The following is a 14257-nucleotide window of genomic DNA, read 5'->3' as shown; positions in this document are numbered from 1 at the left end:
GACTTCCACAAAATAGCACACAGCATCGAACACATATCACTCATTCCAATTTGAGTGTACCTAGAAAGCATGTAAAGAAAACGGGTCAACTACGAATAGTTGGTGAGTTTCACTAATTTAAATAAACCATAACAAATCATTATAATAATCATAAATAAGCGATGTAATTATGCTGAGCCCACAAGTGAGAACTCTGTTAATCCCAAAACATATCGATTAACCTCCGGGAACTCTGTTACCCCAGAATACTTCCAATAACCTCTGGGAACTCTGTTACCCCAGAAACACATTTAATAACCTCTGGGAACTCTGTTACCCCAGAAACACATTTAATAACCTCTGGGAACTCGGTTACCCCAGAACACATTTAATAACCTCTGGGAACTCGGTTACCCCAGAACACTGTTTCGGGCCTTACACTGTTAGCAACTCAGACCATTACCATCTTAATTCATTACCGTACGTTTCCCGTACAATAAACATTATATAAATACGTTCATTTCCATGCGATCAGCATGTACTTAAACACTTTGATAAAAACATGCTTTCCGCCTCGGGAAAATATTTAAAACAGTTCAGTAAAAGGGGCTCGTGAAAACTCACCTTTTTGGTGAGCAGATGTAATACTGTGAACAGCTACCGGTCTGGATCTGTAATACGATCCCTAAGTCGTTACTACACAATTTCTATTAATATAACTTAAATTCGTGTTAACCGGTACGTCTGGGGACACTGTTGACCCAGTACCGTACACGATACGGGGACAATGTTAACCCCGAAACACTTCTCAGGACTTAGATTGTGATATTACTTAGAGTTCTTTAGTCAAAACTACAATTAGTTTGTTTTCTCGTTTTGCGTGCCTAGCACGGTTATTCGTCTTTATGTTTTCAAAAATGAGTTTGGCCACATACGACCCGAAAATAGTTGTTATTGATATTTTAATTAAAGTGGTGAAATTAGAGCTCGGTTAGACACCCCGTTTGGCCGCGGGGCCCGTTTCCGCCTTTAATATACCGGAAACGGTTAAGTCGGGTAAAATTACCCAAATCATCCGAATTATTTTCGGATGATTTATTTTTACTTGATTAACTTAGTTTCATAAAAATCATCCATTTTTAAGGTTTTCAAACACCAGTTAGCTCGCTTAGGCGAACTTCGCCGGTTTACTCGTTTTAAGCTTTAAAAGTTTGTTTTTAAGTTCCACTTAGCACAAATAAATATCCGTTTAGTCTCGGACCTTGAAATTTTGTACAAACCATATTTTGACAGTAAGGAATTTTATAAAATTTTTCCAGAATTAATTTTTATATCTAAAATTTATTTAACCATTTTTAAACGTCATTTAAACACCAAATATGTCGAAAATACCAAACGACCTTCGAAAAATCCCAAATTTTTCTGGGATGACCCCTGTCACCCACATAGTTCCTTGTAATTTTTCCAGAACCAAAAACTCATTTTTCATGCCATTTTTACCAAAACCGAGCTAGAAATCCCTAGAACTCGTTTTACCGAAAAGCCTACTTAGACTTTTCCAATGAACCTGAAATTTTGTGTGTTAAATTTTCCAGAATTTTTCATGATGTTTAGCTATTTTTCACCATTTTTGGCCAAAACCGAGCATTAAATTCACCAAATATTCATCCTTTATCCAAAAATTACCAAAAATTCACAGATCTCATATTTTCATGTGTAGATCATCTCTGTGAAATTTCGTGACCCAACTCTAGGTCTATCACAATCTGTCCAAATTATCTAAATCATACGAAAACCGAACTACCTTGTGTTTTCTAGCGTTAGATCGCAAAGATCTTGGTTTCTAGCCTTTGCTAGCCACTAGATACAACACCTACAAGCACAACAACACCACACCAAGCAAGTTATACCCACAATCAAGCCATTTCTTTCATGGTTTAGGTTAAGACACCAAAACAAAGATTTTAACCGTAAAAATTCGTTTTTGACTCTTTTAAATCCTTTCTTGGACCAAGATCCCTTGTATAACTTGTATACATCACTTGCTCATGCAAGAATCGGTTTCATCTCTGGTTTTCACCCATTTTTCACTTGAAACTTCATTCTCTTGCAAACAACTTAAGATCATGTAATCAAAACTATGAATCAACCATTAAAACCATGTTTTTACCTTATGATTCTTGTTAAAAATCAAGGGTTTGGATGAAGGTTGAAGAGTGTTGAGAGGATTTTGGAGTTTGGAGATTAGAAAAAAGAAAATGTGATGTGTGTGTGCACCACATGGACCGATCGGTCCATGTATGGTGTGGGGGCGGCCCACAACTCCAACCATGGCCACACATTTGGATTGTGTAATCCGGATAACGTTGTGGATAATCTGGTTCAGTTCGTTTTTCGGTTAAACACTTAATTCGGCTTAAAACGAGGCCAAAACGGTCGTTTTTCGGCTTAAAATTTAAATTTATATAAAACTGATTTAAAAACTTTAAAAACTTAAACCATGACATTTATTGACTTAACACATCATATTATCGGTAATTGTGCATCTTTTTCGGCTTGATTGATCGTCTCTTGCTTGGTTCGATGTTAAAGGTTTCGTTTAACGTACCGATGTACTAATAAATCGAAATCCTTTTTCTGTGCTAAAATTCACTTATCCCGAAGCCTTAATACTTCGTACACATCACTAAACTTTATATATTTCGTCTATAACGTAATCCTCGATTCGTTCGGGTTTCAATAACCGTTCATCGATTAATCGTAATTTCAATATGACTAGCTGTACATTCGAGTATAATTCGTACTGTGAATCTTATATACTCATATAAACACATTATAATTCATATTTTCGGTATTAAATAACACGTAAATAGTATATTCCGGCTAGGGTATACCTGAATTTGCCGGAATCGTTACACCGACGCATCTGGATCTTCATCATCGTTTTTAAGCTTCTTTAGTGTGTCATCCTTGCATGTCAGTTGCAAGATAAGATCCTCTTACTCTTTTATTTTCACCCCCTGAGACTTAACAATCTCACGAAGTTCTTCCGTTTCTTTCTGGCAATAGGAGGCATATCCCATCAGCTTTCGTTGATTGTCCATCATACGCTCTTGAGTCATTCGGTCAGCAGACATTTGATTTTCATACAGATGAAGTAAACTCAAGACCATATTCATTTGATGATCGTGTGACATGGCAAGAAATGAACCAGGGATTGGTTGAATAGGTCCTTGAGGACGATTAAGCCTCAAAAATGAGATATCCATCGGTGGTGGAGGCATCATCATCGGTGTTGGAGAAACCACCGAAGTAGCAGTCATAGGTCTTGGCAAAGTAGATAAAACAGATTGAGGGATCATACCAAGCCTAGGATCAGATGTGAGCGTGGTCGTCAAAGTAAGTTCTGGGGTGCTAGTAGTAAGCGGCATCATCGGTCTTTGAGGAATGGACTACCAAGGAGGTTGAACTCCAAAAAAAGTGCCAGCATCGGCCGACACACGTCGCTTAGACGACCCTTCACCAACTAATGCCTTCCCTTTTCGTTTACGTTGAGCAGCTATAGCAGCAGCTGCCTCAACCTCGGCCTGGTGTTGAGCTGGATCTCCACCATCACCACCATTATCACCATTATCACCGTCATCATCATTATCACCACCCTCGTTCCCACCTGCTCCTTCCTCACGCTCGGAATCCGAGTCATCGTGAATCCAGCGATCATTGGGAGGACATACACAATCTGGATTAACCAGATGACCAATCAATCGTTTGGTCTATGAAGTATCTTTCCTATAAATCTTCATCCTTCATACAGTATCAACAGTCATATGCTCAAGCGGTAGCACATCATCTACTAATTCTTGATCAATAACCAAATTTGGAATCAAATCTTGAATAATCAACTGAAGGAATCAAGGATACATCAGGAACTTCTTATGTTGAATCACCATAATGCATTGTTCCTTAAGGTGATAGAAATCAGCTCAGAGAAGTTGAATGGATTGTTCAGTATCAAAGTGACAAATGCCGATTGTAACATAATCCGACATTCGTCGAAGCCACCTTTACGTCCTCCTAGGAAATGGATTAATACATGCAATAAATACTTGTAAGTGGGACATAATCCTGCCTTGTTATACATAGAAGCTTCAAGGTCACCACCATAGAATACACGACGAAATAGACCCTTGATCAATCCTTTGTCAAACTCACAAGGATTATCAATAGTGTCTCCAAATCGAAGCACCCGTCGAATAACATCAGTATCAATAATAATAGGTTTTCGGTTGATCGTAGCCTCAATGTGGATGTTAGCTTCAACATACCTAGCTGTATTCCAAAACTGACGGATGATGCTTAAATATACAGTCGGTCTTGCAATCACTGCAAAATGAATGCATGATCGTCTGATGAATGCTAGCATGTTTCCAAAAACATCCTCGTCAGCAAAATTCGTACCGACAAAAGCATAAACGTTATGCCTTTTGTCATATGGAAGCAATGGCAAATTTTGTTGTTGCTGTTGTTGCTGTTGATGTTGTTCTTGTTGATCAGCAACAGGAGGATCTTGATCCATATTATCGGCCATTGCACTAAATAAATAAACCCGAGAACAGTGACAATGAATAATAATAATAACACTTATAACATATGATTAAAAGTTTAAAAATTTAACTAATATATAAACTTTTAATTTAAAATAATTTATAATGTCATTCATTAAGGATATTGATTCGTTATAACGAATTGGTGATTCGTTATAGCGAATTAGCTACTTTGCTATCAAGTAAATAATTAACGAATTAGGTCTAACGAATTATGAATAAAGGTTAACGAATTATGATTCGTTATAAATAACGAATGAAAATCTGATTCGTTATAAAGTAAGATTCGTTATCCTGATTCGTTTGATTTGTATAACGAATTGGGAACGAATTAGTTCCAATTCGTTACACAATAACGAATGGCCTTATTAAGCTTAATCTCTGACTAATTAACTCAAGGTCAAAATTACCAAGAACATCAAAAAGTCAAGATAGCAAACTGAACTCAATTCATACATAATTAACGATATAAATCCAAATAAATGATCACAAGGATCTCGGAAATACATCGCAAACGGAGTCGTATCAAGCATTTGTACCAAATCATTGTACACCATAGATTAATTAAGGTTTTATAAATAACTTAAAAACTGTGAACAAAATCAAGCAATTAACCCTGCAAATGTTCATTAGGTATAACGAAAATCATAATGCCTTGATCGCCTTTACCTTATGATTCAAAAATACAGAATATAATTGAGTATAGTGAAGATCGAGTTTTAGAGAAAAATTTGGTAGAGTTTCGTTACTTAATGAAGAAGAAAGGTGAATAGTGAAGGCGGTTAAGACGAACCGCCTTCACTAATCCCTATATAGTCTGACACGGCACCACCTCCAATGTGCTGAGTCATTAGATTCGTTTAAATTTGAACTAACGAATCTGGGATTCGTTATCATATATACACACGTGGCATAACGAATTAGCATCAATTCGTTAAAGTTTAAGACGGAACAATAACGAATTAGCTGTAATTCGTGTTTAATTCGTTAAGTTATGTATAACGAATTAGAAGTCATTCATTAAGAATGACTTTAATTCGTTAGACATAAATAACGAATTACTCTTATGTAATTTTAAATTAAATAATTAAATATTGATAACAATTGAATTAACTTAAATAAATCAACGAGATCCCATATCTCGATGATCAAATACCTTAACGGGTTTCATACTTAAAAGACTTAACTTAAAGAGAATAAATAATATGTAAATGAAAAAGCAAAATCTTTTTGGTATTTTGAATTTTTGAAGACATGTATTTACAAGAAAAAAATATCCGAAAATAAAAACATAGAACAGAAAATGTTTTTGTGTTTTTGTATGGTTTTTCAAAAGCAGTACATATTTTTGGATTTTTTATGAGTTTAAGCAGAGAATCATATTGACCAAATTACCCTTCCATCACAGTTTTATATTTCAGCGATATTGTGACTGGTATTAAGTCAGTCATTGATATTTTTATCCACTTAAATCTTATAACAAACTTTCAAGTGTTTTTGTGATATGATTAAAGGTTCAATTGGTGCACAGAATTTCAAAAACTATCAGCCTCTAATCTCGGTTCAAGCTTAATTTGATTTTTACCATATCATCTCAACTTGACTTAAACCATTATAATGTCGATCAAAATTTGAATTTAAAGAATTTTCGAGCAATGCATCAAGTTTCTTTTACTATGAGTGAGTATGCACGAGTCCATCTGTCGGCTTACATACATTGTATCCCCTGGGGTCCGTTTCTTATTGGTATTGAGACGCACGCAAGGGAGGAACAATTGTATGACTAACAACGGATTTTGATCAAGTCAGTAGTTTAGATTTGTACGACGTACAACAGTGATCAAGTTTATGACTTTGGGTTTGCTCTAAAAGCGAATGAAATATTCATGCATATGAATACCCAGATGATTAAGCCGCATAAAGACTCACAGTGTCCAGAACCCTAACGCTTGTTATTTGCTTTATTTTATATTTGGTGATCAGACAAATATAAGGCTTGAGTATGATAGGCTATTACATTTCTGTCATCCTCACCGAGATTTTTGGTAGAAACTAACACCTCTTTCAATTTGGCGTTTCTTTATATTTATATCACATACTTTACTCTAATAACTTGTTTAAGACCTATCAATGCACCAATGCAATTAAGCACAGTCTTTTAAACTTATTTCATTCTAGATTTGGGGCAACTGATCAATGTACTATCATTTTCTCTTTTTGCTTCAAAACTCAATTTTTAAGGAGCATAAAAGTAAATTTCAATCGCCCCAGTCACTATCAGTCTATAGATTAATGGCTATCCTATCAATCTACAAGTAGATAACATGACCAAAACATGCAAGCATGTTCCACAAACTTAAAAAACCGACATAATTTTCAGCGAAAGAATAAAGTAAAACGCATAACAATTGCCCCCAAATACTTTCCATTATTAGGTAAATGGCTATCCCGAACCTATACAAGTAAATCTCAGGACCAAACATATACAAGTATATGTCCTTCAAATGTAGGTAATTGACATAATTTTCAGCAAATGTATGCAAAAATCTTTTTGGTTTTTCTCTTTACATACATAAAACACATTCTTTTTTTCTTTTTCATTTTTCTTATAAATAAAAATTTTCACAATTTATTTGAATTTTCGGATTTTTCAATACAAACAAGAAATTTCACAATCTTTTGAATTTTCGGATTTTAATGTTTTGGGTTTTCAAAATATTTTAAAAGAAAAACAAGAAAAATACAATATTTTTGGCTTTTTCAAAATTTTTAATGTTTTTAGATTTTATCTATACAAACGAAAAGCACAGTATTTTTATATTTTCTATTTCACCCCCTAAAATCCAAAACCAAAATAAAACTTAAAATAAAAATAAACCGAAAATAAAGATAATCATCCTTGTTTCAGGATATCAGCAAGGGTTTTTAATCCATTTAAACCAAGCAGAAAATTAAAACGCGCTTTGTCAAATGCTTTGGTAAATAGATCGGCTTTTTGAAAATCAGTATGTAATTTCTCAAGATCAATTAACTTCCTTTCAAAACAATCCCGTATGAAATGATATCGAATTTCGATATGTTTCGTTTTAGAGTGTTGTACGGGATTTTTGGTGATGCTAATGGCAGCAGAGTTATCAATTAAAATTGGAGTAGTAAGAAACTTCAAACCGTAGTCGCGCAGATGTTGTTGTATCCACAAAACCTGGGAACAGCAACTCGAGGCTGCAACATATTCTGCTTCGGCGGTTGAAGTAGAGACCGTTGTCTGCTTCTTACACTGCCAGAAAACAAGCCGGCTTCTTAAGAATTGACACCCTGCTGTAGTCGATTTGAAGTTAATCTTGCACCCTCCATAGTCTGAGTCAGAATAGGCGGTAAGTTCAAAATTATCGTCCTTGGGGTACCATAACCCGATGTCTGAATTTCCCCTCGCTTGACCGCTGCCAGGTGAGTCACTCGGGGACTAGCTTGGTACCTAGCACATAAACAAACAGCAAACATTATATCAGGGCGAGAAGCAGTGAGATGCATCAACGAACCAATCATTGCTCGATAGAGGGTAGGATCGACAGTATCCTCCAATTCATCCGGTAATAAATTGTGACCCATGGGGAGAGGAGTTGAAGGGATTTTTCCGGCAGTAATCTTGAATCGGCTCAAGACATCGTTCACATACTTAGTCTGGTGAATAAAGATTCCTTTCGCAGACTGGTGAACCTGCAACCTTAAAAAGAAGTTCATCTCTCCCATCGAACCCATTTCGAACTTAGTTTGCATCGACTTCTCGAATTCCTTACATAACGCATCATTTGTCAATTTGACCTGATTCGTTGACTCAGTTCGTGTGACATTGTTTAAGCGATAAACTCGGTCAGGATAATCAGGATCCACAAAGCCAGGAGGCTGTAACACAAACACTTCCTCATGTAGTTTACCGTTGAGAAAAGCACTTTTCACATCCATTTGATATACTTTTATATTCTTGTAAGCCACATAAGCTAGAAAAATTCGTATAGCTTCCAATATTGCAACCGGAGCGTATACCTCAGTGTAGTCTATACCCTCTTGCTGATGGAAACCTTGCACCACAAGTCGTGCCTTGTTTCTCATGATCACCCCACGATCGTCTTTTTTACATTTAAATACCCACTTAGTTGGAATAGGTTTCTTTACTCTAGCGGGTTTGTCAATAAGATCACATGCACCCAATCGTGCAAATTGTTGCAATTCCTCTTGCATTGCTTCTACCCAAGAAGGATCTTCAAGTGCCATACGAGGTCTCGTTGGCTATACTTGGGATAGAAAGCAAGTAAACTTAGAAACATTTACTATTCTAGACGAATGTAAATCTATATAAGCACACAATACATTATTCTCACTCGAATAAGCAACTTGATGACGTGTTTGAACGCCCACATCAAGTTCCCCAATGATGTTTTCCTTTGGATGATAATTATGAATCCTAAGAGTAGGTTTCTCAGGAACAACAACATTCTCGAATAAATTAGTGTAATGTTCTCTAAACTCTCGATATGAGTCATCACTGTCAACTGTATCAGGTTCAATAACTTGATCAACAACTTGATTATCATCAGAAGAAGTAGAAACATTATCAAATGAAGCTGGAGGATCATCCCTTAGATCTTCAGTTGGAGCTTCAACATCATTAGAACTTGAAAACCTTGGAATTACCAAATGATCTTCAAAATATGCACGAACAAGATCTTCATCAGGTTGTTCAGTTGTTGGAGTAAATGAATTAAATAAGCCATCGTAATCAAACATCCAGTCGGGACCTTTCCCTTAAGGAGGTTTGGTGTAACTTTGACAATCCACATGGTACCACTCCTCAACACAACCGGAAGTGAAATTAAATACCCTTTTCTTTGGATAAGCATAACCCAAGAAATACCCCTCAATTGACTTCTCTTCTAACTTACCCACATCTCTTTTTAACATCGTACAGGGACACCCAAATGGTTCCAAGTACTTTAAGTTAGGCTTTCGTTTGTTCAAAAGCTCATAACTCGTCTTTCGGAGTCTCTTAACTGTCAAAACCCGATTAAGCGTATAACATGCAGTATTCACAGCCTCATTCCAGAATTCGACAGGAAGCTTAAAATCGGCAAACATAGTTTTAGCTGCTTCAATCAAAGTTCTGTTTTTCCGTTCAGCAACACCGTTTTGTTGTGGTACATAAGTGGCACCGTATTCTCGATGAATTCCTTTTTGAACACAAAAGAAATCCAATACAGTGTTTTTAAATTCAGTGCCATTATCATTACGAATTCTCCTCACTTTTTGCTTGTATAGTGATTCGGTCTTAGTGATTAAATTTTGAACAAGAACAGGTGTTTGATCTTTCGAACTCATAAATAAGACCAATGAGTATCTTGAATAATCATCGGTAACCACAAGACAATACCAATCTCCAGAGATACTAGCACGATTCACTGGACCAAACAAATCCATATGAAGTCGTTCTAATGGTGTATCAATGGAAAAAAATAACTTAGAAGAATGTGACTTTTTCTTCTGTTTGCCCTTTTTGCAAGCAATATAGTGGTCGGATAACTTAAAGTTCTTCAAAGAAACACCTTCAACTAAGTCATTTTCCATTAGATAGTTTATCTTTCAAACATGAATGTGACCCATTCTATGATGCCATAGAATAGAGTCCTTCTCTGTTGCTTTTGAGACAAAACATGTTTCGATTGATGTAGAAACTTTAGAACTCATATTTAAGACATAAATATCATTTGATCATGGTGATCATATGACAACCATGCCCTCGGGAATAACATATCCCAGTTTCAGAATCAGACATTCTTTATCAGTAAATATTGTCGTGTACTTCTTGTAACATATTTGCGACACACTTAACAAGTTATGGTAAACTTTATCACAGTAATTAACCTTTTCAAATGTAATGTGACCATTTGAAACTTCACCTTCTTGTGTCATACCCCCAAAATTCCCAGCAAAAGCCACATAATCCCCTTGAATATTTCTCACGTTTGTTAAGAAGTCGAGATTTCCAGTAATATGACGAGAACATCCACTATCCATTATCCAGTTTTCACCATACACGGTCTTGGATGTACCCTACACACAAAGTAAAAGTGATTAGTTCAAAAACGCAGCCTAGGCCTCAGTCTTGGGCACCTTTTGATTTTTCATGAGAAAACTTAAACTTAGCCGAATTCAATTGTTGTTCAGCAACTTGAGAATAAGTTACTAGCCTTTTAGACTTACGTCTCAGATAGGCCGCTTGAACGAAATTTGAGTTCGCGTTCTTGCAGATTGGCTCGGTTAGAAAAAACTTTGGTTTTACTTGACCAGATGTTTCATTCACATGAATCACCTTTCATGGATTCACATTTGAAAACATGATGTGAGTATCATCATCATACGACAAAGTTCGTTTCAGAATCTCCTTTATCACATAAACCGGTTTCGATTGGTCTTTGACAAACGGTATGAACATTCTAAGTCATCTTCTGGCCACAGTTTCTCACCACATGACCTTGTTAACCACAAAGAAAAACAGCTTCGCATGTCTACATGATCATGTTGAGATTTGGGAAGAACATATGTCATAGAAGGTTGATGACTCACATTCTTAGTAAAACTCTTGTCCAAATCATCAGACGACACCGATTTCTTTTTCAAACAGAAGTCAATATTAGAGCAGTTTGAAAAACTTTGCAATGTGTCAGTTCCAGTTGATTTTACAAAATGAACTTTCTTAGCAGTTTTTAACAATTTCTTAGCTTTAATCAATGGGTCTGATGTGTTTGATGTTTTGGCACAAGCATACTGACATTCAAGATCTTGTATCTTGGAAGTTTCATTGTGAAAAACACTTTCGATCAATTCTGGTTTGATAATGCTAATCGGAATGCCTTTCTCAGTGAACATTGTGTCTATTCCTTTTAATTTAAACACACGACCAGTTGACGGCTTGGAAACAGTAGGATTGATAAAACACATCAGATCCTCATCAGAAATTTTGGGTTTTTCTGATTTCATAGCCTTCACCGGTTTAGCCTTAACTTGTTCTTCCTTTCTCACTTGAGTTGTGTGTGAACCATACACGGCCTCCTCAAATTCATGAGGTTCACATAAAATGTGATTAGAACTTGGAATGTTCTGGTTTTTGTGCATTACTTCATGTTCAAACAAATCCTCAATGATCACCTTCTCAACATTTTCAACAAATACTTTATTGCTTTCAACCTAATGTTTTTGAGTTGGTGGTTGGGCTTTAACAGTTTCAGATTTTATTGGTTTAGGTTTGTCAGAGACAATGGGTTCTTTCACAAACACTTCTTCTTCTTTCTAGAAAAAGGATTTGCTCTATAATCATTTTGAAATGGTGGTGGTATCTCAAAAAAACCTATGCCCTTTTTAGGATCTATTTGCTTACCAGATACTTCAATTATTTCATTTAGAAAAAAATATGAGTTTCTAAATTTGCCCAACTTATTTTTCAACTCAAGAACTTCATTCTCAAGCTCGGTTATCTTAGAGCGATGTTTCAAGATTTCTTGAAATTTTTTATCGTTGGTCGTCATTTTAACAGACAACTCAGCTTTGAGATCATGATTACTTTTCGACAATGCTTCAATCTTCTCCCTAGATTTCATTTGAGATTCTAAAGATTGTCGATAAGTATCTTTAAGTGAAGCAATTTCTTTTACTAAACAATCATTATGATTTTTCAATGATTCTAACTTAGGCTTGTTTTTCTCACAATCAACACAAGATACATTAGCAGAGATAGGAACAGAAGCACTAACCTCATTAATTTTGGTCATGCAAGAGAAAGTAGTTGGAAGCTTTTCACACGAGTCGTCAGAATCAGAATCGGTATCATTATCAGAAGATAGCTCACTCCCACTTGCATCTTGTAAATTTTCATTTAACCCGAACATAGCCAGATTAGCTTGATTGTCATTGCACGGCAATATTTGTGACCAATCAGTTCCATCCATGTTGGACAACATAGCTTGTGACCCAAAAGAAGATGGTTTGGTTCCAGAAGACTTAACAGCATCATTACTTGTTTTTCCAGATGAATTTCGATCTTGATTTCTAGGACCAGAATACTCCTTCTTTGGTTTATCACATTCTTTGGCAAAATGTCCATACTCTTGACAGTTATAACATTTAACTTTCAATTTATCAAACCCAAGCTTCTTCTTTAAATGGAAGATCTTTGCCAGTTCTTTGCATGAACTTTTTCACCTCTCTGACGATCATTGCCATATTACATTTCAAATCCATGAGTTCCAAATCATAAGGATCAATTTGGTCATAATCTTCGTCAGTTAAATCACTAGTAGCAATTTTACTACCAACCAGATTCTCATAAGAAGACATGAAGGCAGACAAGAAAGCAAAGTTTTGTTCAGCCTCCTTCATGTTCACATTCGGTTGTGATAAGAATTGATTTGCAGTAGTTGAATTTCCAGTCCCTCCAGAAGAACCAGAAGCACCAAGTGATCCAGAACTTCCAGCAATGTAAAAATAAGCACGTGGATCACTATAGATAGTTGTAGCACTATCACTTGCATTTTGTGTCAGAAATGCAGTGATTGGAGAAATTGTTGAACTCAAAGGCATACTCCCACCATAAAAAGCTGGATCTTGATTATCTTTAGAAGACTTTTTACACCTAAGATCATATTCACGAGCTTCGATCTTTTGCATGAACTCAGTCGCAGTCAAATCTTCATTACTGAAGTAATTATTTTCTTTCAACACCATTAAGAAAGTCAAGTAAGAACTTGGTAAAGCACTCTTAATGGTATCTATCTTATCACTTTCAGAAGGTTCCATCTTCATCTTGTCCATTTCGGCTATCAGATGGTTAAATCGTGTAGTCATCTCTTCAACAGTCTCACCTTTAAGTAAGTTAAAATTTCTAAATTGAAACTTTAACATCACCTTCTTGCTTTCTGCAGTGTTACCCATACTCTGCGTACGAATATGTTGAAACAACGAAGCACAAATTTTGATGCTACCGACTTGATGAAATATGTTTTCAGGTAATGCCATTGTAAGAGTTGAGTATGCTTTCGTTTCAATCTCCAAAGCCTTCTTTTCTTCCTGAGAGTATTGTGAGATATCTTTAGGTGTGAATCCAATTGTTTCATCTCCAATCATTGGAGTAGTATACACTTCATCCAAACAGTAAGAACAATCAGGGTGAACAGAACCCAGGTGAGCACGAAAACGAGGTTCACATTTAGCTAAGTCACTAAATTTCATTAATCAAGGACACTTGGAATGAGATCCAATTTCCGTGTCCAATTGTAATATTTGTTGCATGAGCACGTTTTGAGAAGCTAATGCGTAAAAACCAGCCATCTTGATAAGTAACCAGACAATCAAACGTCAAGGGTTGAATTTGAAAATTTCTTAAATAAACTGGGAACAGTAGGGTTTAACGAATTGTGAACAGTGTTTAACGAATTAAACACGAGTTAAAAATTGTTTGTGTAACGAATCTAGAACAATGTCACACGAACTGAGTCAACGAATCAGGTCAAATTGACGAATCAGTTTGACGAATTAGTTTAACGAATCCAAGTTCAAAGTAACGAACCAGGTTAACGAATCACTAAGCAATTTTAACGAATCAAGTAACGAATCCACCTATTCAAAGT

This window comes from Bidens hawaiensis, unplaced genomic scaffold (assembly GCF_021521415.1).
Source record: "Bidens hawaiensis isolate Kalapana, Puna unplaced genomic scaffold, B.hawaiensis_p1.1 tig00044004_1, whole genome shotgun sequence".
NCBI classification, from domain to species: Eukaryota; Viridiplantae; Streptophyta; class Magnoliopsida; order Asterales; family Asteraceae; genus Bidens; species Bidens hawaiensis.
The sequence above is the reverse complement of the archived record's forward strand: the minus strand, read 5'-3'. Positions refer to the sequence as shown.